Raw genomic sequence first — 27041 nt, forward strand, 5'->3', positions numbered from 1 at the left:
TATAAGTATGGTCCGATTTCACTGCCTGACCATGAACTGTTTAAAATATTTTATAGCAATCTGACAGTGTAATAAGCCTGTATTTTATGTATTTTTTTCTCTAGAGTAGGATAAGGTCCCGAATTTGAAGGCTGAATTTCACTTGAAAATGTGTGCTGACCTAACAAGGTGCTTTGTTTTACTGTCTTTTAATTTAAATGCCTTTAGATGGAACCCAAGTCCTCTGGTTAGCTGAAGTGGTAAGTTATTTGCAACAGTAATCTGGTCAGACCCAGAAGGCATCTGAGTGTCCAATTAAAGTCCACTGGACAAGTGTTTCTCAAATTGTAACATCACTTAGTAGATAATGAAAGCAATTTAGTGAGGTTTTTTTTAATAATCTGGCACTGCATGGCATGACAGGCATGACACACAAAAAGCATAACACACTGTGTATATTTACACATACATATACTTGCAGGTGTACATATGTGTTTGTAGCTATGATTTAAATTTTATTTCTTACTGGGATTCATGGGCAAAAAAACCAGAATGAACAGCACTGTACCTGACCAATATGTTCATTTCACAGATGCAGAGGCTAAGACTAAAGGTCACAGTCAGCTGGAAGCAGTTCCAGTGTTCTTTCCTTTACATTCATGATGTGAAGGTTGCATGTACACTGAGGTCTGCAAAGCCAATACACAGAAAATATAGAATACATGCCCCAAAACTGATTTTTAAATCCTACAATTAAAATTTTATTAGGTATTTTTTTAAGTTTAAAAAAAAAATTTTTTATGTAAAGCAATATGTATTTGATTACATAAAAATTTAAAATGGTTATATGACCCAAAAATAAAACAAATTCAAACAAAAAAACCAAATTCTTCAACTTACTAGTTTTAAAAAAAATTGGTCAGGCACAGTGGCTCACGCCTGTAATCCCAGCATTTTGGGCGGCCGAGGCAGGAGGATCACGAGGTCAAGAGATCGAGACCATTCTGGCCAATATGGTGAAACCCCATCTCTATTAAAAATACAAAAATTAGCTGGGCATGGTGGCGTGCACCTGTAGTCCCAGCTACTCAGGAGGCTGAGGCAGGAGAATTGCTTGAACCTGAGAGGCAGAGGCTGCAGTGAGCCAAGATCATGCCACTGCACTCCAGCCTGGTGCCTGGCGATGGAGCAAGACTCTATCTCAAAGAAAAAAAAAAATCAATTAAAAAAATACTGATAATATACTGGAAAAGACCGATCTTCTTAATATATAATATAGTAAATAAATATAAGAAAAATATCTGAGTAACAGGTAAATGGTATTAAGAGGTAAATTATAAACAGTCAATAACCTTAAAAATGGGTACACTGCAACAAGATACTACTTTTGTGTTATAAAATGAGCAAAGATGTTTTCTTTTTAAGTTTTAACACAGTATTGATGTAAAAAAACCAGGAATCAAAATTGCTGGTGGAAATGAAACTTGTAAAGTTTGATAGTAAGTATCAGAAGGCTTGTAATTACCCTTCTACCCAGAAAGTCCATTTCTAGAATTTAGCCTATGGAAATAACGAGGGATATATATACAAACATTATCAAAAGTAGTCTGAATGCAGTAGTATATATAATAATGGATGAGTATAACAACCCAAATAGCAATCAATGGGAACTGGTTAAAAAATAGCACATCTATATAATAACAAAATGTTATGCAACTATTAAAAGAGATAGTGTAGGTTTCTATTTCCTGCTCTCAATATACTGTTAAAAGAAAAAACAGATGCAAAAATCCCATTTTTCACATTAAAAAACTCATAAAAACACACTGAATCCATTCTTATAATAACCTAACGTCTTTAGAATAAATGGACAAATGTATCTGTATGCTGAATTTCTAACACAATCATTTTCTTTAAGCAACAAATGACCAAAATTATCAAAAGAGGAAGGGAGAGAGGAAAGGAAAGGAAGAAGTTTTACCTCCTAACACTGCCTATAATTTATACTAACGGGCAGAGTAGAAGAGGGGTACCAAATGTGAATCATGGAACACCTACTTTGGAAAATAGTGCATGCCATGGATGACATGCTGTATGTAGGTCATAGGGTAGGATATGAGTTCTGGCAAGGCACAGTTGTGAGAGTAATAAACTCAAGAATATCTTTTGGAAGGGAGGTTCCATTTGACTTTTAAGAATGATTAAAGGGTCCCAAAGATAAATTCCTATTTATTTCAAATTCTTTCAGGGAATACCCCTGACACACTACCCTCCAAAATAAAGAAACTTTTTCTTCCTACTTTACTCTGCATATGGCTATACTTTAAGCATCTATACATTGGACTGGCAATGTAACTGAAATATGAGTCAATACAACAAGTGTTATAAATGGAAAACCTAGCCACTGTTTAAGACACTGCTTATTTTAAAAATTCTAAGTATTAATCAATTAATTCACCATCAACTTATATAAATCACAATTACTAATTCATGAGTGTTTTCAAAAAATTTCATTAAACAAATATTCATTAGTCAACAGTAATATAAAAGCAATAATGGGGCCGGGCGCGGTGGCTCACGTCTGTAATCCCAGCACTTTGGGAGGCCGAGGCGGGTGGATCACGAGGTCAAGAGATCGAGACCATCCTGGTCAACATGGTGAAACCCCGTCTCTACTAAAAATACAAAAAAAAAAAAAAAAATTAGCTGGGCATGGTGGCGCGTGCCTGTAATCCCAGCTACTCAGGAGGCTGAGGCAGGAGAATTGCCTGAACCCAGGAGGCGGAGGTTGCGGTGAGCCAAGATCGCGCCATTGCACTTCAGTCTGGGTAACAAGAGCGAAACTCCATCTCAAAAAAAAAAAAAAAAAGCAATAATGGAAGAATCAGAAACCTTGGGACAGTAATCCCAATCCAACCACCTATCATTGCTCATGTAATACTCTAAAAATAATGGAACTGGATGAATTTGCTACCTCCAAAGTAAAATAGGAAAATGATTTTTAGAGATACCTAATATAATGTATTTTAAAATGTAAACATTCTTGTAACAGGTTTCGATACCAAAGGCTATTTTTTAACAGTGACACTGAATATTCAATTGCACGGATAAAGTTAAATTTTACAAAAGAATTAGAGATGCTGATGGTATAGATACAAATTCTTTTCACGTCTTTTAAATTCTGATGGGGAGGGAAAAAGGGACAGACAAAAAGAGAGGCAGAGAGAGACGAAGAGGACAATTTGCAAATCAGCTTTCTTCTCATTCAAAAAATGATTTAGTATAAGACACCACTACAAACAAAGCAAACACATTATAGGACAAAAGAAAACAACACAAGGAATAAGGTTTAAAAAAAAAAAAAAAAAAACAGAACACTACTACTGTACCAGTTAAGGCTCTTGATTATAAACAACAGACACATATTCTAGTGAATCTAAGTCAAAAAGGAATTTATTGGCTAGGCACTGGATAGTTCAGAACGCTGAGACAAGGTTGGATAATCCAGCTTGGACAGGAATCAAGGAAGGCTAATCACAGGAAAATGTTTGCCTCCACAACCTTGAATGAAACTTGGAACTTATGTTACCACATCAAGAGTTACAGGCTCTTTCATACTTTGTCTAGCAGGCAAGCCCTGATAAATTAAAAGAAAGAAAATAAGAGTTACAGGCCGGAAAGAATCATCTCAGTGGCACCTCTTAGTGTTATGCCCATGGTTTTTCTAGCTGTCAAGGTGCAACTCTTAAACTACAGAAGGGCCTTGTGCTAGTCTTTAGGCTATCTTGAGAGGTGAGAAGCAGCCTCCTACTTAACTAGAAAGGGGCTTAGTAAGGCCCCAGGCAATGAAAACCACACCTGTCCTCTAGGAAGGTCTTCCCATCCACTCTTGTAGTAAAACTCAAGTGTCTTTACTTTCACTCAGTGTCTTGCTCACAGCCATAAAAGTTTGCAAATTGAAAGTTGATAAAAATTAGTGTAAATCTTTTTAATATCATCTATTAGATTTGTTTGGTATCATTTCCAGTCTATTTCCAAGGCAAAAAACGTACTCTTCCTAAAGTAGTTCTAGCAACCAACAGTAAACTGAGTAATTTGGATGGGGTCTGGCAAGTTTCTTAATACACTGTAAGTATTGCCTCTTGCTTTATATTCTATCCGTCTGCTAATTTGGTTTCTTGCTTGCCTTTTTTGCTGCAGCTGTGCACCGGGTTAACTGTTTCAATGGTTTTCCTACAATAACTCACAAATTTTTTCCTGATCAGTGTGCTGTATGATTGGTTCTTTGTTCCTAAGATAATTATTTTACATTTGTCTACACTGAACTGCATTTGCCATCTGCTGGCCCAATCACCTAAACAATCCAAATCTTTTTGAATCTGATTGCATTGTTCCTCATTATTTCCCCTAGCTCCAATTTTAGGATCATCTGCAAACTCTGAGATCTTTTCTTTAAAGCTTGGACACATTATATTTTAATATAGAGGAGTTTTTTGTGTGTGTGACCCTTTAGACACTCCAGCTGAAATCCTTTTCCAACTAGAAAAGTTTCCAAAAATCTTATCCAAAGATACCTTCCAATTATGCAGTCAAAGTGCTGCTGGAAACAAAGCTAAATAGAACCCATTCTGTTTCATCTTTCTATACATTGCCATGTTTTTAGAAGTATTATGTCTTCTAAGTTCTTCTCTTTGAAGTATATTTTTAGGGAATGCAATAATTCTATTTTCTAATATGAACATTCATGGCAACTGTTTTTGCAATAACTTTCCTAAACTATATGTGACAAATTTTTCAGCAATTCCCTATACATAAGGCATTTCATTTACTCATAAAAATATTTATTAAGCACATATTAGTAATTAGCATTAGATACACTACAGTCTTATGAACTTGGTCCAATTACTTACCTCCCAAAACTTGTTTCCTAGTGACAAAGAAGATTTTAGAAAGTAACTTCTAAGCACCCATCCACTTCTAGCATTCTGAATTACCTTTCATCTATACAGTAATATACTAGATTCACCATTTCTAAAATTGTTCTCCTTCAGATTTCCCAAGCATCACTGAATTATAAGCACTCCAATAATTCATTAATTTTTGCAACATTTTAGAAATGCAATATTGTATATACTTATTTAGCAGTATTTACCCTTCAAATTACATTTAACAAATCTGAACATAGTAAATCTTCATTATTTAATTAAGTAGACACCAAATACATGTTTAGATCTAGAAAGAATTGTTGGCTACATAAATTTCAGTGATATCTTAATATAATCACATTTCCAGAGAAGCCCTACCTGTGTAACTATCTTATATAGAAATTAAGATCTAATTTAAGAACCAATGGTTCTTTCAAAAGAAAAAAGTACTGATTCTGGGTGGAATGACTTTCAATATAGGGAAGGATATGAAAATCCACTAAGAAAAATTATTTTTAATAATTCAAAATAGTGACATTATAACTATTATTAGGATCAGATCTTTCATCTTTTTTTGGAAGAACCCTCTAACAACTGATTAGTCTTAATTTTTTTTCATTTATTCACTCAAGTGAGTGAATGTTACAAAAATACAAAAATGAATACAAGACAGTGTGAGACATATATATGCATATATGCTGCTACAAAAAAAAAATCATCATAGAGGTACAGTCAGCTACATGGAAGCTGGGAAGAGGAAGAATTTACTCCTAGCTACTGGATGAAAAGCTTTGTGAATGAGATGCATTTGAACTCTCAAATATTATCATGTCCTTTAAAAACAAGCCAACCAAGCTATGAATACTATCACAGAAAAGACAAATATAAAACGCTAAGCAGTAAAAGTAAAAACTAAAATACTCAGAAAACAGAGATTTGCTGGTTGCTACTTTGTAGTAGAATCATGCGTTTTTAAATTTTTTGAAATTTTTAAAAATGTTCTGTAATGAATATATATTCTTATAATAAAGCATAGTAAAAGATTTTTCGATGAAATTTTTAAAGCCATACTTTAAGCAACTGAATGTTACCAAATGAAATGCTATGGGTCAAAAGCCTCTAACTTATAAAAATTAAATCAGTAACAAGCATTTAATTTCTATATGAGATATAAAAGAGCTAAAGGACCCACTAAAAAAAATCATACTTTATTAAGCCCTTTATTTTTGAAGGAAACATCAATTTTCAATGCAAGTACTTTTGTTATAAGGTAGAATTTGAAAATCCATTAAGAAAGAACTTTTTTTCTTTTTCTAATGAGACAGAGTCCAGACTGGAGTGGGCACAATCATGGCTGCAGCCTTGACCTCCCAGGCTCAAGTGATCCTCCAACCTCAGCCTTCTGAGTAGCTTCAACTCTAAGCATGCACCACATGGGGCCAATTTTTGTATTTTTTATAGAGATAGGGTTTCGCCATGTTGACTAGGCTAGTCTCAAACTCATGGGCTCAAGCTATCTGCCCACTTCAGCAAGCATGAGCCATGGTACCCTGCCAGGAATTTTTTTTTTAATAATTCCAAAATAGTAAGTTTATAATAATTATTAAGGTTTTGTCTTATCTTTTTGTGGAAGAACCCTCTAACATAACTAGTCTGATTTTTTTTCAAACACTTATGAAACGATACATGTTGTCTCCAAAAATATTTAATTTGTATTTTAAGTAAAATAAAAGCATTTAATAAAACCATAAACAACCACTGACTTTTATTTCAAACAGGTCCCCATTTACTAAAACCTTGATTTTTGACTGTGTTATATTCCACTAAAAGTAACAACATTCTATATATGATTTAATTCTACCTAGAATCTAACAGAGACATTCCACTTAAAAAAAAAAAACCACCATATATATATATATATATATATGGAGAGAGAGAGAGAGAGAGAGAATCTTAAATCTAAGATATATGTATATGTATCTTAAATCTCCCACATCATTCAGCAGATAGGAAAAGAAACGTGTATGAGCTGAGAAAGGAGGAAATCAAAACACCAGAGGAATAGGGGGGTGAGTACAGGGAAGAAAGAAAGGAGTGTTTCAATAAACATTTCCATAACTCCATAGCTATTTAGATTTTCAAAATTCTAGTTTAACGTTTTTACTGCTTGATTTCATACTCTATGCTATAGCTTATATTTGGATTACTAGTACCCCATAATAACCTGAAATTAAACTCAACGAAATCTCTTGAGGTATATAAACAGCTATACAGAATTACTAAAGTAATAAATAATTATGTTTCATTTAGTCTGTTAACTTTCCTAAAGCAGGCATCCCCAAACTTTTTACACAGGAAGCCAGTTCACTGTCCCTCAGACCGTTGGAGGGCCGCCACATACTGTGCTCCTCTCACTGACCACCAATGAAAGAGGTACCCCTTCCTGAAGTGCGGCGGGGGGCCAGATAAATGGCCTCAGGGGGCCTCATGCGGCCCGCGGGCTGTAGTTTGGGGACACCTGTCCTAAGGCATGGAATTTTACTAATATAATCTTTTAATATTGTTTCATAGACTATCACTAGTTTTCAATTTGATAAAGCTGGACGGGGGGCAATATGCAGGGGTTTCAAACTGGCATGCGCAGGCCACATCCAGAGAGAAAACAATCATCCTGAATAAACTGCCAAAATTTTTAAAACTGGACATTTCACATAAAAATTTAGATTTTTAACTTACCTCAAAAAAAAAAAAAAAAATCACTAGATTCATAGTTCTGGTCCCACTGCTGTCAATGCTCCCAAGCTGCCCCCTAGACAACTTTCCTCTCCACTTTCTGTGACTCACCAAGTTCCACTGGAACTAGGGTTTGTAATCCCAAAATAGAGTGTGGAGGCAGTCAGATCCTGACTTGAATCACAGTCCCTCCACCTCCAAGCTGCACAACCCAGGGCAAGTAGTTTAACCTCTTTAAGATTCAATTTCACCATCATGACTGATAGGTTTGGCTCTGTGTTCCCACCCAAATCTTACCTTGAATTGTAGTCCCCGTAATCCCCACATGTCATAGGAGGAACCCAGTGGGAGGTAATTTTATCATGAGGGTGATTACCCTCATACTGTTCTCATGATAGTGAGGCAGCTCTGATGAAGTCTGATTATTTTAAAAGGGCTTTCCCCCTTTAGCTCAGCACTTCTTCCTGCCGCCAAGTGAAGAAGGACATGTTTGCTTCCCCTTCCACCATGATTTTAAGTTTCCTGAGGCCTTTCCAGCCCTGCAGAACTAGGAATAAATGAAACCTCTTTCCTTTATAAATTACCCAGTCTCAGGCAGTTCTTTATAGCAGCATGGGAACGAACTAATACAGTGACAAAGAGGATAACATTTATTATTCAGGGGTTAAAAGTGAAATAATATAGCATAAAATATAAAACTAAATCTTCAATAAATGATAGTTATTATTACACTACTTGGATTGGAATTCTTAAACCTAATTAACTAAGATTACCAAGAATGTCTCCCACCTTCTGTAGACTCTAAAGAAAAAAAACTATATCACTATTGCCTTATCACTCCATAGGGCTCCTTTATAAAATAAGGATAGGAATAATAAATATCTTATAGGGTTGTCATATTAAAATATGTTAATACATATAAAAATGCTAAGAATACTACATGGCACATACTAACCTTTCAAAAGGGTTGTTATTACTGACAGTAGTTGTTGTTCCAGGGGGCTGGCACATATGAGCTTTAATAAATGTTTGACGAGGAGAAGCAAGTCAGTGAGTAAACATGCAACTCAATGAATACAAGACCACTTACCAAGATTATTCAAGGTACATAGCTTGAGGAGTCCTCTCGACTGTCCATACCCACCCCGCTTTTCTTTTTGGAGATGGAGTTTCGCTCTTGTTGCCCAGTCTGGAGTGCGATGATGTGATCTTGGCTCACTGCAACCTCCGCCTCCCAAGTTCAATCGATTCTCCTGCCTCAGCCTCCCAAGTAGGTGGGATTACAGGTGCCCACCACCACACCCAGCTAATTTTTTTGTATTTTTAATAGAGACAAGGTTTCACTATGTTGGCCAGGCTGGCCTCAAACTCCTGATCTCAGGTGATCTGCCCACCTCAGCCTCCCAAAGTGCTGGGATGACAGGAGTGAGCCACTGCACCCAGCCAGACTGCCCCATGTTTTTATGTTAAAGCTGAAAATCTCAGTAAAAACCAAATCCCTCTGAACACATAAAAACAAACCCAATGTTCTGGGCTTGAACACAAATTATTATTAAACTCTGACAGAGACCAAAGAGCTAATTCCAAACATAAAGCATGCACATTATATGGTGTTCATAATTTATTTCCCAAGGAGTTTTAGAGTAGTCCTGTTTCAAGACTGCTAGAACAAGACCAACCTAGGCTGTGGTTTCTTTCCAATTCTTGTCTGCCTCTCCCAAGAATCTCAGCAGCAGAGTTTAGGACCAGTGGATCAAAGAACCTCACTACCTTTTAGGACAGTGGTTACAAAATCTCAGCCTTTAAAAACAAAGAATGAAGAAAAAAGTCTGGTCAAGCAGCAGCAGTGGTTCTCTATCAATTGGTACCAAAAAGATGATTTGATCTTTAGCATACTAATCATCTCAGTTGACGTAGTTTTTAATTAGTCTGGGAATAATAAAGAAGCTCAATTCTTCAGGTATTAAAAAAAAAGATAAAGACAGTCTTTCCTGGCTAAAATCATAGGCATATTACAGACTCCTGGCAATGTCAGGGAAATCCTTTCATAGCACTCAAAACAATGAGGAAAAGCAACAAAATTGACTCAAAAAGAGTAATTTCCTTTCCATCCTAAATAAACTTTACACAAACTTGCCTTTGATAATCGACTAAACAAGCTGCACCACTAGCATCAAGGGAGGGTGTGCAGATATCTAGCAGGTGCTGCAGTTTATCACAAAACCGTCTAAAATAATTGGAAGTGACAACCAGCACTACCACAAATGATTTATTAGTCTTTCACTCAGCTTTTCAGCTTCCTCAGGGCCAGAATAAATAATTTACCAACTCTGTATCTTCCAATCATTAATTCTTCCCAATGCATCCAAACTACATTTAACTCTGCTAGGTTCGGTGGAATAAAACACACAATAGGAATATTTTTACAAATACAAAATTACCTGACCATATGTAAAGGCAACCATGTCAATCAAAGATGTACAATACAGATGCAGAAGGACTCAAAGTCCGCAACTGTAGTCAACTTTGAGGGTGCTCGTGGAATAAATTAAATGAACAAGAAAGCAGAGCTTAGCAAAGCGCTTCTCTCACAGATGAAAAAAGACTCCAGTGACTCTGGACAGTAAACCAAAGAAGCAACCTAAGCACACTGTATGACAAGAGATTTTTAAACCTCAAGCATCATCATCTCACAATAGCCAATTCATTGATTGACTGCCTCCCCCAAAACTGTCCCACAAATTGTAGAAAATACTCAGTATCCTCAATCAAAAAAAGGTAGAATAGTTAAGACCTATAGGAATTTCACTCGAAGTAGACAATACAGTATAAAACAAGGCATCTTCTTTAAAGCATTTTAATAGCTGTTTTGAATAGGTTTACAGGACAATTACAAACTCCTGTGAATTCAAAAATAGATGTGAAAATCAAAGAAATAAACATTCTACCCCAAATCTGATAATGATGTTAAAAGGTATGACTATTAATTATGTAGAAAAAACATACAAAAAACAAAAATTACATCCTAAATCCATTTTTGATGTAAGCTAGTCTTGTCTCATTAAATTGGCATCTATGATTAAAACAGAGATCATTTTTGGTACATAACGTATTGCATTGTTAGAGCAGCATCTGTTTATTACACAGCATAAACATTTTTCAGCTTTCTGAAACTACTGACATGCAATAAATGATCCAGACCTAGCAATTCATTTAAGCTTCTTTTTTATTTCAAGCAGAAATACTTTAAGTGAAATAGTTAATAAAATTGATAGTCTAATATTTGGCATTCTATAAGGCAGCTTCAAGCTGTTGGGCACACAAAGAATTTCCTAAATTGATGGCGTTCTCTTTAATAGTTTGAGAGTGCATCACAACCCAAATCTAAGTGTGTAATAAATGTTTAAATATACTCTTACATATATGACTTCTACCAAATACATGATTTTTTCCAAAATATAAAATGCCTTAAAATTAAATTGGCTGAACTAGTGAAAATAACATAAATTTGAACCTGTAAGAATGCCATTTATATGATACAATTTTTTAAATGTCTAAAACCATTCCAAAATGATCACAAAATAAGAATGATTTTTTTTTCAATACTCAAGAGTTCACTTATTAACTGAAAGAGTTATATACCTGGGCACAAAATTATATTACTCACATTAAGCAAAACTATGTCTTATTTATGCACAGATCCAGCACACACGTTGCTGTGGCAAAATAAACTCCAAATAGCACACGTCCTAGACTCCCACAGGTTACAATAAAGCAAAAGCATAAAAACTAGAAAACATCTTTTTTTTAAGGCATCTTTTTCCAATCAGATGCAAAAAATACAGACTCTATTTTTTTTTTTTTTGTACTAAGAGGTTGGGAGGATTCAGAGGACATTTGTTTAAAAGAAAAAGCGTGATAATGCTGTCTGCAGGCTTCTTTGCCATGAATGGAAAAGTGGATTGGCTTATAAAGACAAGAAATTCAGTAAGAAAAAGGAAAGCAGACCAGGCATGGTGGCTCATGCCTGTAATCCCTATAATTTGGAAGGCCGAGGCAGGCAGGTCACAAGGTCAGGAGATTGAGACCATCCTGATCAACATGGTGAAATCCCATCACTACTAAAAATACCCAAAAAATGAGCAGAGTGTGGTAGCACATGGCTGTAACCCCAGCTACTCCGGAGACTGAGGCACCAGAATCGCTTGAACCCAAGAGGCAGGGGTTGCAATGGGAGTTGGAGTAAGCTGAGATCATGCTGCTGCACTCCAGCCTGAAAACAGAGCAAAACTCCGTCTCAAAAAAAAGAAAAGAAAAGAAGAAAGAAGAAAGCATTATACTGCTCTAGCAGCATGAAATGGCCTAAGGATGCTGCCTTGTGCCAGAACCTGGATACAGTGCTATAGGAATTGATGACAGCTTGTTTGTGTACTGAAAACACTGAGACCTGCAGAGCTCCATGAATATCTGTGGAAGAAGTACATGCAAAGTATCCTGACCCTTAAATCTTAAATGTCTGTCAAAAGAGAAATAGGTACACAAATTGCTGTTCTATCACGAAATATTATACAACATTTAAAATGAATCAAGCAGGTGTAGAAATCACAGCAAGTAACAGTTCAGGAATAATTATGGATAAGAAGGAAAAAAATGCAATCTGTAGGTAATCTTTAGGAACATTTAATGTTAATGGACACACAAATGTAGTAATAATACAAAAACAGGAAAGCTATAAACCAATTTCAGTATGGCAGTTATCTTTGGGAAGGGAAAGACTTTAAAAATATCTTTTAAAAATACATGTGGTGGCAAATGTTAACATACTAATTCTGCATGTTAAATACACGTTTGCCTGTTCTATTTATTTTCTGTACTTTATTCTTTCTTTCCTTTTTTCTTTGAGACAGGGTCTCACCCGTCACTCAGGCTGGAGTGCAGTGGCATAATCTCGGCTCTATCTGACCAGCCTCTACCTGACCAGGATCAGTTGATTCTTCCACTTTTGCCTCCTGAGTACCTGAGACTACAGCCATGTGCCACCATGCCCAAATAATTTTTGGATTTTTTTGCAGATTGGAAGTTTCACCATATTGCCCAGACTGGTCTCGAACCCATGGCTCAAGCAATCCACCCACCTCAGCCTCCCCAAGTGCTTGGATTACAGGCATGAGCTACTGCACCCAGCCTATACTTTCTAAAATTTTAAAATCTAAGCAATGAGATGAACAATTTTCTTCTGAAAAAATTTACAAGGTTTTACAATATTCTTACCTGAAACATGAGGGCCTATCTTCTTTAAAATCACCGTTTTGGCCAGTCCTCATATTCTAAAAACTTTTAATTTCAATCTAAGAAACTAAAAATTCTACCCTCTTTTCACAAGTTATTTGATTTAGTAACAATTTCAAGTCAAGTTCTCAGGAGATCCCATGATTTTACTTCAAAAATGAACTGAAGGACTCTACCATGTAGACCTCCTAAATAAAGTTAAAGACATTCTTATCAGGGGGCTTTTAAATAAATAGTTCTGTCATTTTCTATGAGAACAAACAGACTTGAGAGCCTGACTCCCAATTCCTTGGCTCTGACTTCCCTGGGGGAACCTGTCACTGTGTTAGTGAGTTCTTTTCCATTTTCTTTGTTATGTGAGGTATTAAACTTCTACTTGTTTGAAAAAAATAAAAATTCCTAGTAAGGCTTTGGACATATCAAGTAAAACCTTACTTTTTGAAAAAAACTTATCAGAAAATCAGTACCACAAATAAAAGTTTTTTCATTTTGTGTTAACCTTTCCTGCAGACAAATTTAAGTTCAACGCTGTTTCTTTATTAGCCTTTGGAAATTTGACAGGTCATCTATTGCAAAATAGAAACAAGATGCCTCCCATTTACAATTAAATTTCTACATGAAAAAAAGTTTAATATACTTTTTGTCACCATGAAGGAAATATGAGTGATATTGTTAATTTCCATAAAAACTAATATTCTCTCAAAGTAGCAACCATCTGATTTTAAAAAATTACTAGCTTGTTATCTTAAACGAGAAATCATATCCAACTTACATTGATGTTTTTCTATCTGAAGTATGTCATGCAATATTGTAATTTATCTCATAAATCTACTAGAGTGTGATCAAATCCTATCAACTCTGATTGGCATAAATTTGAAACAATGAAGCAATCACATCTGTTAAGCAGTTTTAGCTTCCTAGACAACATTTTTAAAGTTTATAGAATAACATAATTACACTTTTTTTCCTAAGACTTTCCTGCACTGGATTTGAGCTTTTCATAAAGTTTGTGAACACTGGCTATAAAGAAAGTAGAAATATAACATAGAAAACAGAGTAAAAAATACAGATAAGAAAAGGAGATGGAAGTGGGGGGATGAAGTGATAGAGATGGTCTAAAAAGTACACTCAAGAAAGTATTTTAATAAACTTGAAAGAAGTAGTTGGTCACAAGATGGGGAAAATGAGTTCATTTAAGTGAAAACATATAGAACATATTTAATTTTATCTTGAAACTATTCTTGAAAATGTATGAACATCGAATTTAAATAAAAATACATGAACACAGAACAAAGAATGCTAACCATGTTTTATGAAGCAAAATATTAGTGTACAGCAAAAACACACTATCTGTATGTTTCTGGTATAAAATCTTTAATTTTAAAAATGTGAATGGTTTGATAAAAATATTATATAGTATATGAATCAAAAAGTAAAAAATGAAATATCCCCAAAGTAATTCTAAGCAATTTTAAGAATGTTTCTAACGAGTAAGTAAATGCAAGCATAAAAATGAACAGGCCTTATAGATAACTCAGACTATGGCTAAAAAGACAGATTATTAAAAATAAAATTCAGAACACTGTTAAATAACTTTATCAAGTTATCAATCCTTTCTGTCTTCATATACATCATTCCTAAGCTATGACTTAAGAATGTGTGAACATTCTACTAAAGACAGCTGAACTAGTAGAAACTCCATTTGGGCCATTCATTGGTAATTAATCATATACAATTTCAAGATATTTCCTATCCTACTGATCCTTGACATTCTTTACATGCATACAGCTTCTTGAGAGAGGATACCTTCCTAAAGTGAGTATCTCTACAACTTCACTGCATACCAACTAGGGTCTTGTATGTACTCAATACCTATTTGCTGATTCACTTGACTTATATGAAAGAAGGAGTAATGAGCAAAACAGTATAAATTAAATCAATTATATTTCCTACCACTAAAGTTAAAATCAATAAAACTAAATATTATGATATAGGAAAACTTCCAAAAAGGGACAATAGATAATCACGATGGTGAAATTTCATCAAAAGAGTGACAAAGATTTTTTAACCAAATCCTGTGCTTAATTTAGATCTTTTCCTTTTGTCTGTGGCTATGACACGTTTTCACAGAACAAAAAGATGTTTCCTTAGAATTTATTATTTTACTATTTGGAATGATTGAAATGATATGCTGATGGAAGAAGACAAGGCTTTTTCTCTATTCTTTGCCCTTTACTATGATATTGTGGTACTCTCCTTAATATGTAAAACTACACACTAGTCATTCTATTTTTTCAATACCTTGTAGCTTAATTCCTAATTAAATGCATCAAGATTCTCCATTACAATGAAACTCTGACTACTTTGTCATTTAGCTTTAATATAAAGACATTTCTTTGATTACCCCAGGATGATAACAGTATTAATATTTTACTAAAAGAAATAAATCTCCATTAAGTTTTTAAAAATCTATCAAACACTAATTGAAATAGAATTAAAATAATTTCAATTCTTATGACTAAATTGTACTGTTATCTATTATCTACTTCATTTCTGCATTTTGTTTATGTTTTCATTCATTTCAGAAATATGCTTTGCACAAAAACACTGATACAAATAAGACAATTCCTGTTCTTATTATAAGCAATAAACTAATAATTATAATGTGGCATAATAAGTGCTCTAACAAGGTGTGTAGGAGGTGAAGTAAGATTACTAAAGAGTCACACAAAGTTTTCAAGAGCTGCATCTTGCAAAATGAGTACACAAAACAACTGGTTCCCCAAACATAGATTAACGGCATGAAATTCTTTCTTTTCCCTCCGAAAACCCTATGGCAGTTAATAATTTTTTAAGGTGTGTTTCACAAGGACAAAAATGTGGAAGTGGAGAGAAAAAGAGAAACAAGATCACAAATTTTTAGAAAACAGATGAATAACGTATCAAAAGAAGTTACTCATAACAGAACATATCAGAAAAGACACTGAGGAGAAGCAAATCATTCTGCCCACAATCAGGCAGTAACTCAATCTCACACATCCCACTTCTACTACACTGGTGCTGAATCTCCAACTAAGAGAACTGATTTTTGCAGTCTATCCATCTGACAAAGGGCTGATATCCAGAATTTACAAAGAACTAAAACAGATTTACAAGAAAAAAACAAACAAGCCCATTCAAAAGTGGGCAAAGAATATGAACAGACACTTTACAAAAGAAGACATATATGAGGCCAACAAACAGATGAAAAAATGCTCATCATCACTCATCATTAGAGAAATGCAAATCAAAACTACATTGAGATACCATATTATGCCAGTTAGAATGGCGATTATTAAAAAATCTAGAGACAACAGATGCTGGAGGGATGTGGAGAAATAGGAACACTTTTACACTGTTGGTGGGAGTGTAAAGTAGTTCAACCATTGTGGAAGGCAGTGTGGCAATTCCTCAAGGACCTAGAAATAGAAATTCCATTTGACCCAGCAATCCCATTACTGGGTATATATCTAAAGGATTTAAATCGTTCTACTATAAGGACACATGCACATGAATGTTCACTGCAGCACTGTCTACAATAACAAAGACCTGGAACCAACCCAAATGCCCAACGATGACAGATTGGACAGGGAAAATGTGGCACATATACACCATGGAATATTATGCAGCCATCAAAAATGATGAGTTTGTGTCCTTTGTAGGGACATGGATGAACCTGGGAACCATCATTCTCAGCAAACTGACAAGAGCAGAAAATCAAACACCACATGTTCTCACTGATAGGCGGGTATTGAACAATGAGAACACATGGAAACAGGGAGGGGAGCACTACACACTGGAGTCTGTTTGGGGGAAATAGGGGAGGGACAGTGGGGGGTAGGGAGTTCAGGAGAGATAGCATGGGGAGAAAATGCCAGATATAGGTGAAGGGGAGGAAGGCAGCAAATCACACTGCCATGTGTGTACCTATGAAATTATCTTGCATGTTCTTCAAATGTACCCCAAAATCTAAAATGCAATTTAAAAAATTTAAAAAAAAACTAAAAAAATAGAAATTAAGAAACAAAAACAAAAACAGGAAAAGAAAATAATTCAAGATAATATCCCCAAACTGAAAGACATTTGTTCTTAAAAGGGTCCTCTGAAGATTCATTAAAAACAATGAAGAAAACCAATTCTAAGACACATTATCATAGAATTTCAGAGACAAACAATCCTAAAGCCTTCCAGAATATTACAAGCAGGCCATATATAGCCAGGAAAATAAAAAGGCGGGGGCGGGTAGTAGTCATGGATTTCTCAGCAGTAACACAGGATGTTGTGAAATGAAGCCTTTAATATCTAAAATAAAATGATCTACAATCTAAAATTTGATACCCAAATCATTAATCAAGTCTGAGAGTAAAATAAAGTCATTTCAACCTTCCCTAGGACCTATTTTCACATAATGAAAAAGTTACAGACTGTACCCTCCTCCTAATACAGAATATAGATAACGGAATGGGTAAAGAAATGTAATACAAGAAGTTACAGAGATACTGTATAATACATTATTGGAAACAGGACAAGAATAATACTGAAGACTGGGCAACATAAAAGTAATTTAATTTTGCCGGGCGCGGTGGCTCATGCCTGTAATCCCAGCACTTTGGGAGGCCGAGGCGGGTGGATCACAAGGTCAAGAGATTGAGACCATCCCGGTCAACATGGTGAAACCCCGACTCTACTAAAAATACAAAAAATTAGCTGGGCATGGTGGCACGTGCCTGTAATCCCAGCTACTCAGGAGGCTGAGGCAGGAGAATTGCCTGAACCCAGGAGGCGGAGGTTGCGGTGAGCCGAGATCGCGCCATTGCACTGCAGCCTGGGTAACAAGAGCGAAACTCCATCTCAAAAAAAAAAAGTAATTTAATTTTAATATACAATTTTAACAATGCATTTATTCTAAAAAAATGAAACTTCAATATTTAAAATGGCAATCATTATTTTAAAATCCTTGTTAATTAATAAAATTAAATGAGATGCACATGTTATAAATTAACTTGGTTGTTAAGTCTTAAAATCCTGCTATATATTTACAATGTGTTGTTCAGCTCTCAGTAACTACATTACTGAACTGAAAACTTTTGAACTAAATATCTACTTAGAAATGCTCTACGTTGGCCGGGCGCAGTGGCTCACATCTGTAATCCCAGCACTTTGGGAGTCCGAGGCGGGCGGATCACGAGGTCAAGAGATCAAGACCATCCTGGTCAACGCGGTAAAACTCTGTCTCTACTAAAAATGCAAAAAAAAATTAGCTGGGCATGGTGGTGCATGCCGTAATCCCAGCTTCTCCAGAGGCTGAGGCAGGAGAATTGCCTGAACCCAGGAGGCGGAGGTTTCCGTGAGCCAAGATTGCGCTATTGCATTCCAGCCTGGGTAACAAGAGCGAAACTCTGTCTCCAAAAAAAAAAAAAAAAAAGAAAAGAAATGCTATAAGTTAGGAATTGGCAAGAATATATGAAGTAAATTATGCACTAATGTTGAAGATTTATTTTACTTAAGCTTCCCACACACACACATTTCTCCTAAAGTATCAGATTCCTCATTTTATAAAAACTTATCAATATTTTTATATACTGAAGTATTACTGATTTATCTTTGAATGGAGTTTAGTCAGATAGACATTCAAAAGTTACGTGGTACTCAGGAGAATCTGTAGTCTGAGACTGGCCCTTGCATTGCAGAATATCCAGGATATCTGGTCCTCATCCATTAAATGCCAAAAACACGCTTCACAATCATCGTGACAAGTGAAAATCTCACATCAATTTGTGAAACTCCCTTATGGAGCAGCACCAACCTTATTTGAAAACTGTTACTCTAGAAGTCTTACCGGAAGAAAAAGCATGCTAGGGTGTGAAAACAACAGAAAAAAGTATGAGGGAAACACTTTCATCAATTATACTAAAAGTTATAATTTACAGTTTTATCCTCATCTAAATGTTCTTTCTTTATATGTATTTTTTGGTACTGTGTACTGAGGATGACTTAAAGAGATGTGATACAATCACTCTAACATACGTATATTCTCTTTGTTGTGGTGGGGGGCGGCGGGAGCAGGGTCTTGCTACGTCATCCAGGCTGAAGTGCAGTGGGGTGATCATGGCTCATTGCAGCTCCAATCTCCTAGGCTCAAGCAATCCTCCCTCCCTCAACTCCCAAGTAGCTGGGACCACCACATTTGGTTGATTTTTTAAAGTTTTATCTATGTAGAGATATGCTCTTCCTATGTTGCTCAGGTTGATCTCAAACTCCTGGGCTCAAGTGATCCTCCTGCCTCAGCCTCCCAGAGTGCTCAGACTACAGACATGAACCACAGCGTCTGGTTGTTCACTTTTTAATAAAAGGCTTCCCTATATATGACCTTGTTAATACTCTAACCTCTATTTAGATAGCCAAATTAAAGTCAAATACAGGATCTAATCAATAGATTGTACATCCATAGGCATGTCCTGTTTACATAATTTGGGATATTGTTTTTATTGTTATTGCTATGTTATTTGGTTTTTACTGTTTCTGTGAACAATACTGATACTAAGATAGCCAATACTGAGACACTGCATCAAGTCACTATAGTATTTAGTATTATTAAAGGCTCCTATATATCACTATTGTACAACAGCCTAAGAAATCCTTGAAGTGTAACACAGTCCCCTATTTTGTTTGCAACTCTAAATTTAATAAGGATCTATTTAATTAGTCCAGAATTCAAATACATACTCATGCCAAATTTTGCAACAACATGGGAGGTAGGCAGAAAGAGATTTGAAACACTTCCATGAGAACAACCTTGATTGCTCTACTAAAACACCAGTGCAGGGACTCAAACTACTTCATATGCTGTCCACAAAATGGATGAGGTATGAAAGAAATCTTGTGTTTACCGTGACCTTTGGCTGTACTTTTACTTGTCATAATTATAAAGATGCTACTCTCAGAGCTCACACATAAGACATATTATTATTCTTAGAATTACAGTAAAGTATTTCAGGAAGTGCATTACACTGTAACTAACCTGAGGGAGACTATACGAATAGTTTTTTTCTTTTTTCTTGGCCATAAAAGGCATTTCTGAACAAAGAAAAAGTTATCATACATGAATAAGATTACACAAGAATTTTTCCAATTTTTTAACGCACATTCAAGTACAAATATGCCACTCTGGTTACCTGGTTCAACTTAACAAATCATGTATGTTCTAAACACAAAGAAACTAAAAATTAAGAATGTACAATATGATTATGACTTTAATAATGTAATTTGCCACATCAGATAAATGCATATCAGGAGGGAATTAAAAAGAAAACTATACAAAACAATTAAATTATACTCTTTTACCATTTCTTCTATTTTCCCATGCAGAATTTCACCAAGGAAAAATAGTTGTTTTCAGTTAAGTTTTGGCAAAACTGCCAACTTTATCCATATGTGACATGTAACATGCTTTTAAAGAAAGAAAAGACCACTGGATTATCCAACACGAAATTATAAATTCTAAAGGTATAACAGGATTAGATTTCATGACAATGTCAAACATACTATAAATCAGAACAGGGGTCTCCAACCTCAAGCCATGGACTGGAACAGGTAGGTGGCCTGTTAGGAGCCAGGCTACACAGCAAGAAGTGAGTTGCAGAGCAGCCAGCAAATGTTCCTCTGTATTTACAGCCACTCCTCATGGATTACTACCTTTGCTCTGCCTCCTGTCAGATCAGCAGTAGCATTAGATTCCCATAGGAGCTCAAACCCTATCATGAACTGCGCATGCAAGGGTTCTACTGTGCCCACTCCTTATGAGAATCTAACTAATGCCTGATGACCTGAGGTGGAACCGTTTCTTCCCAAAACCATCCTCACCGCAGCCCCTCACCAGCCATCCATGTAAAAACTGTCTTCCATGAAGCCAATCCCTGGTGCCAAAAAGGCTGGGAACCACTGAATCAGAAGATTTACAAGGCAAAGGAAGCAAAAAAATTTCTTTAAAAGACCCCAGGCATGGTAGCTCACTTCTGTAATCCCAGCACTTTGCGAGGCCAAGACAGGAGGATCACTTGAGCCCAGGAGTTCAAGACCCCACCACCTCTAGAAAAATAAAATAACTAAAATAAAAAATAATTTTTGAAAAAACTTCTAATGTTTAATATGAAGAAAGACTTTATAACTATCCAATACAGTATGACCAACTTTGCCATACTTATCTTTCTGCTCCTAAAAGTAATAATCTTTTACTGCCATCTTGAAAATAGTTTCCAAAAGTCATAAAACATCAGCGTTATCCTTTACTAAAGTCAATTACAAAATGCTTATGTTGGCTAACATAAATACTGGCCACAAGAGAACTTAATCACAAAAGAAAACATTTTTAAAGACATTACACATTAATTAAGACTCCTGTGAAACATAACACTATACAAGACTATTAGAAATTACTCAATACAAGTTGAGGTACTACCACAGGTCCCCAAGTGACCAGGAAGGCCCTTGTTCATACATGTTGTCCTTACATATTACAGTATACCCTTTCATTCTCAAAACTATCTTGAATTTTAAGATAAATTATGTCATTAATCTAGTTATTAAAATATTTCCTATTAATAAATCATATTCCTAGGATTTTATGCTTTAACATTTACTTGAAAAATCTTTCTACCTTAAAAACTTTTAGTGATTCATACAGAACCCTACCAGTCACATAGATGCAGTTACTTATGGCACTCATACCAACATCACCCAACCTCCGTTGCCATCTAATTCATCTGTTCTCTGATGTGCTTTGTATATTTAACACCCAGGATGGAGGCTTCCCTCTGTCTTCAGGTAGAAAACAGGTTGGAAAGATCTTTTCCTTAGTCTTATACTAATTCACAACATCTTTCCTTACTTTTTAAGTCTCCCCAGAATAATATAAATAAATACATCTAAGAGTTTAAAATTAAAATCGATTACTTTCTTGTCCTGTCTATGGACATGTTAAAATGCTTAACTGTGTATTAAAGACTATATTTGGCCTTAATGGTGTTTGCGGTCATTTCTATAAAAGCTCAGGCATCAAGCACTTAATCATTCTTTAACAATATGTATATGTACGACCCTGATAAGAACATTATTACTTTTTTTTTAGGAAATTAAGTTTTACCTAACAGAGCTCTGAAAATGGACTTGGACTCAAGAGTCAAAAGACCTGATGTGAGTGTTGGACATCCACCAGGCAAACACATTTTCCTCAAAGCACAAATTCTTCTTTTGTATGTAATTTTTGCTCAACCATACAGTATTATGAGAAGAATTAAATCAGAAAATTCAAGAGGCTCAAGTACTTGTCTGCTGTTTAAGAAAGATGATTAAATGTTATACAAATGAATATACTTTGCAAGTTAAATGGTTAGAGACAAATACCAGTATTCTCAAAAAAAAAAAAAAAAAAGGCGAAACAACTTTGGCTAAATACTACATTGTACTATCTATGCATACAACACTATAATGGGCTACAAAGAAAGGCCCTTGAGTCAGACTACATGAGTCAACTCAAAAATGAACAATACTTATATCACTGTGAAGATCAACAAATAATTCCTGTAAAAGATATGAGCTCTATATCTTCACATAAGAAATCAGGAATGCTAGTTATTATTATAAAAGTCTATATTAATATGTTTTTAAAAACAAATACAAAAAAGTTATTTTCATGTCATAAGAAAATTTCATGTGACATGCATGTGTGTGTGCACACATCTGTGTATCTTCCAAGGAAAGATCACTTGGATGACATAGCTAGCACTCCCCAAACATATGTTAATAATAGGGGCTGGGTAGATTATCATGACAGTTAATACAGATCTTATTCAATATTGGAGAAGGAAGCTTTTTTATTTTTTTCAAAAGAAGACCACATTGGCATACTGAAGCACATTTAAAAAGAAAATGCCATACCTGATATTATCTGTGGTTGTTCATTTCCAGAACAGAAGAGACACAGATATGTATGATATACACATTTCTAAATCCATGTATATAAATCAAAGGAAAACACTTCCTTTAAGGCAAGCATATGAAGATACTAAAGCAACATTCCAATTAAATATTCATATATTCAATATTTCAAAATAAGAAATTTGGATATATGTATGCATAATTTACAATTTTATACTGAAACCTGTCTACAGAGGCCATTTTCACTATATTTCAACAGCATCTCAACTTGAAATGTACAATGCAGTTTCTCTCTGAAGTGTGAAAACTATAAAGTACATAGTAATTCACTGCAAGCAAACACAAAATAAAGACCATGTTGTACACATAGCACTCACCCAACTGACTACTTTAACCTATTCATTAAACCCATTCAATAAGAGAGCCGTAATAACTGCCCTACGTTATGAAACAGAATCAGAAGAAATGATGCTAAGTCAAAGAAACTGTAACTTGCACTTATAAACCTCTTGATTTTCATACATTAAAATGATATAAAAATTTCCTTAAATAATATATGTCATTATGACTGATATATGAAATTTATATAGAAAGATTTATATAGTAATCCAGATGTTTTCCAAATACATATATAAGAGAGATTAAAAAAACAAAGACTACAGCAGTCAAATTTGTCAGGAATCCAAATCTAAGTTGGACTTCATTTCTCTGAACTTTCTAAAAATATTCCAGTAGTAAAACAGATTTGCCATTAAAATAAAATAACCCAGACTTATTTATTCTAAAGCAAGAAAGAAATGTAGATCTGTCCTTTAAAGACACAAAGGGTAATGCAGACTGAGGTTTACATGTTCAATCACTGTTTACAAATGATAGGCTATATCATTAATTTGTAAGTGACTCTAAAATGAGTATGCACATAACACACAAACATTCTATCACTGGTAACTCTAAATAGGTAAATTTAAAGCTAAACAAAGCTGAAATTCATCTCTACCATAAATGTTTTTAAAAATCCATGAGCACTGGAATGAATATACTTTTGCCTTAGAGCTGATACTTTAATTTTCAAGAACCACAAAGAAAAAAATCAAAACTAGTCAGTAACAATGCAGCGTCTAAAAGCAATAAACTCAAAATTAAGTTATAAATAATTTAAAGGATGTCATGAAGATGTATTAATAATTCATCAGATAAATAATTTACTAAATAATCAAATAAATAAATAATGAAATACATAAATAAATCAGCAAATAAATAATTCTGCAAAATAACCTAAACAATAAGTCACCCAAAACATATCACAACCTACAAAGCTGCAATAATTTTCTAGATTTTGATAATTTTAAATAAAACAATGTACATAAGCTAGATCAATCCTTGTTAGAATCAGAAATATTTTTCAATGCTATTGGTAAAATCCTCACCTCAGTACATATGAACACATTTACAATGTTTAAAAGACTGCATAGGATTAGTTCTTATACATTATTAATATGATTATAATACAACCTCCTCGATATTTTATATATCTTTCTCTAAAATATTTTCCCCCAAACAACTGGACACTTAAGATATTCTTAACTTACACTTCTTTTTCAAAGAAATACCTACAGTATAATAATGCTACAGCCTTTTTGACAGTTTTCCTATCTTCACCAAATCTTTAGAAATTTTCTGCAGGAGAACAGTAAGAATAGTCTGAATTATTATAGATAGCATTTCTTTCATCAGGGACAATGTTTTACAATTCTAAAAATAATGGGAAGTCGACATTACTAGTCATAAACTATGTCAAGTTTTTAGAAGTCTTTAGTGGACTAACTTCAACTTGACCGTATCCAACTTTCTCTATTGGAGCTGACATACAAGCTGTTACAATTGGCGGGATTTCAGATGTGAAAGACAAAAACTTTAAAGGACAAAATGATTGGCTGACATTTAATGCTGTCTTCAATCTGGGAAGCTCAAAGTCCTTCAAAGAACACAATGAGATCACTTAACTGCTACAATCTGAATGCAGTTACAATCTGAATGTAGTTACAATCTAATTAGGGTACCACAAAGGATCAAAACATAACTGACCTCATGAATCAGCCTTCATTTAAAAAAGTTTTTATCTACCCATAGTACAGCATTCTTTTTTTTTTTTGAGACCGAGTTTCGCTCTTGTTACCCAGGCTGGAGTGCAATGGCGCGATCTCGGCTCACCGCAACCTCCGCCTCCCAGGCTCAGGCAATTCTCCTGCCTCAGCCTCCTGAGTAGCTGGGATTACAGGCATGCGCCACCACGCCCAGCTAATGTTTTGTATTTTTAGTAGAGACGGGGTTTCACCATGTTGACCAGGATGATCTCGATCTCTCGACCTCATGATCCACCCGCCTCGGCCTCCCAAAGTGCTGGGATTACAGGCTTGAGCCACCGCGCCCGGCCAGTACAGCATTCTTTATATCCATAAACAGTATATCCCAAATTATGACAGCCTTTCTCATAGAAATAATAACACTGTGATAGGTTTTTGACACACTGCAGGGACTAAATTAAAACAATATACTAAATTTGAAGAGAAGGAAATTAATCTATTAATTTACTAATTAATCAAAGTATTTTATATAATTTAGTGCATTTTCACAGCAATATTTCAAGTTAGGTAACATTTTACCTATTTTGCAGTGAAGGAAACTGAAGCCCAGTAAAATTATATATATACTGCCCACAGTGCCCAAGTAGACAGAAAGATCCAAAATTTGCCTATATGATCCTCAGTGTGAAGATTCACCGAACTATAGAGCCCTTAAATTTAGGCCAAACCTGAAAAATACAGAAAATTCTAAAACACCTATATTGTTAAAGCAATGGTTCTCAACCAAGGGTGATTTGGTTTCTCAAGGGACATTTGGCAACGCGTGGAGGCATTTTTCATGTCATGACTAGGGAGAATTACTGACATCTAGTGGGTACAGGTCAGGGATGCTGCTAAACATCCTACAATGTACAGGATGGCTCCTACAACAAGGAATTATCTAGCCTAAAATGTTAGTAGTGATGAGGGTAGGAAACCCTGAATTAAAGTAACATGCATGGTTTTCCTATTACAAAATAATACATATTTAGTTAACAGATGTAGAGTCCTTTTTCTGTGTATAATATGTATAGTGAAATATCCTATATAAAAATGGGTATCCTTGGGAGACTGTTATATAAGAATTCTCTGTACTTTCTGCTCTATTTTTCTATAAACCTAAAACTGCTCAACAAATATCTTACTAATTTTTTTCAAATGTGTATTCTTCACTTATTTGACTCAAGTTATAATTAACTTTCTTAGAATGGATATTAAACAGTAAGTCTAGTCAAAAAATGTTTTTTCAAAAATTCATATATCAAAATGTTTTCAACAAGGTAATATGAGAGCATTAAAAGCTAAATTTAGCCAGACATGGTGGTTCACCCCTGTAATCCCAACACTTTCAGAGAATAAGGAAGGAGGATCACTTGAGCCCATGAGTTCAAGACCAGCCTGGGCAACATAGAGAGATCCCATCTATACAAAAAAAAAAAAAAAGTTTTTAATTAGCCTGGTATGGTAGCATGTGCCTGTGGTCCCAGCTACTCATGAGGCTAAGGTAGGAGGATGACTTCAGTCCAGGAAGATCAAGGCTGCAGTGAGCCATGATCACGTCACTGCACTCCAGCCTGACAAACTACACAAATCCCTGTCTCAAAACAAAACAAAAGCTACATTTATGAACTGACCTCATCAAAACAACTAGCTATAATATTTTAAAATATTAAAAATTCATAGGGATGGGATTCTGATACAACATATAGTCCTCAATGTTTTATTTTTTGCCTAAAAGCTATCAAGTATTTTCTGAAATATTTGTTATAAATATTAACAGCATTTGAGAACAAAATTCAGCAATATATTATCAAATAGTTCCAGAAATGTATTTTCTGTATCATTTTAAGTGTTTTTCCTTTCAACATCAATTAATCTTTCTCCAGTCTGAATACTGAATTCAGTTTTCAATACAGCTCTAGATTCTGCCATGACAAAAATACGTGTCTCCTTATATTTGACCTGCTACATTATCACACAGAGGCTTTAAATAATGGTATCCTTTATCAACTAGAAT

At 34.9% G+C, this 27041-nt stretch overlaps 1 protein-coding gene across 13 annotated transcripts in view; it reads right to left on the bottom strand.

The window, feature by feature from the left end:
* TBC1D5 (TBC1 domain family member 5) overlaps positions 1-27041 on the bottom strand; it is a 584223-nt gene that overhangs the window by 513638 nt on the left and 43544 nt on the right. The window contains exon 1 of one of the 13 annotated variants that reach the window (XM_074405704.1): positions 548-668. The exons of the other annotated variants lie outside the window; for them this stretch is intronic. The gene's annotated coding sequence lies outside the window, so the exon portion shown is untranslated. Of the gene's footprint in view, positions 1-547; positions 669-27041 lie in introns of those variants that run through there. 13 annotated transcript variants of the gene reach the window in all.

The sequence above is a fragment of the Saimiri boliviensis genome, chromosome 9 (assembly GCF_048565385.1).
Source record: "Saimiri boliviensis isolate mSaiBol1 chromosome 9, mSaiBol1.pri, whole genome shotgun sequence".
NCBI classification, from domain to species: domain Eukaryota; kingdom Metazoa; phylum Chordata; class Mammalia; order Primates; family Cebidae; genus Saimiri; species Saimiri boliviensis.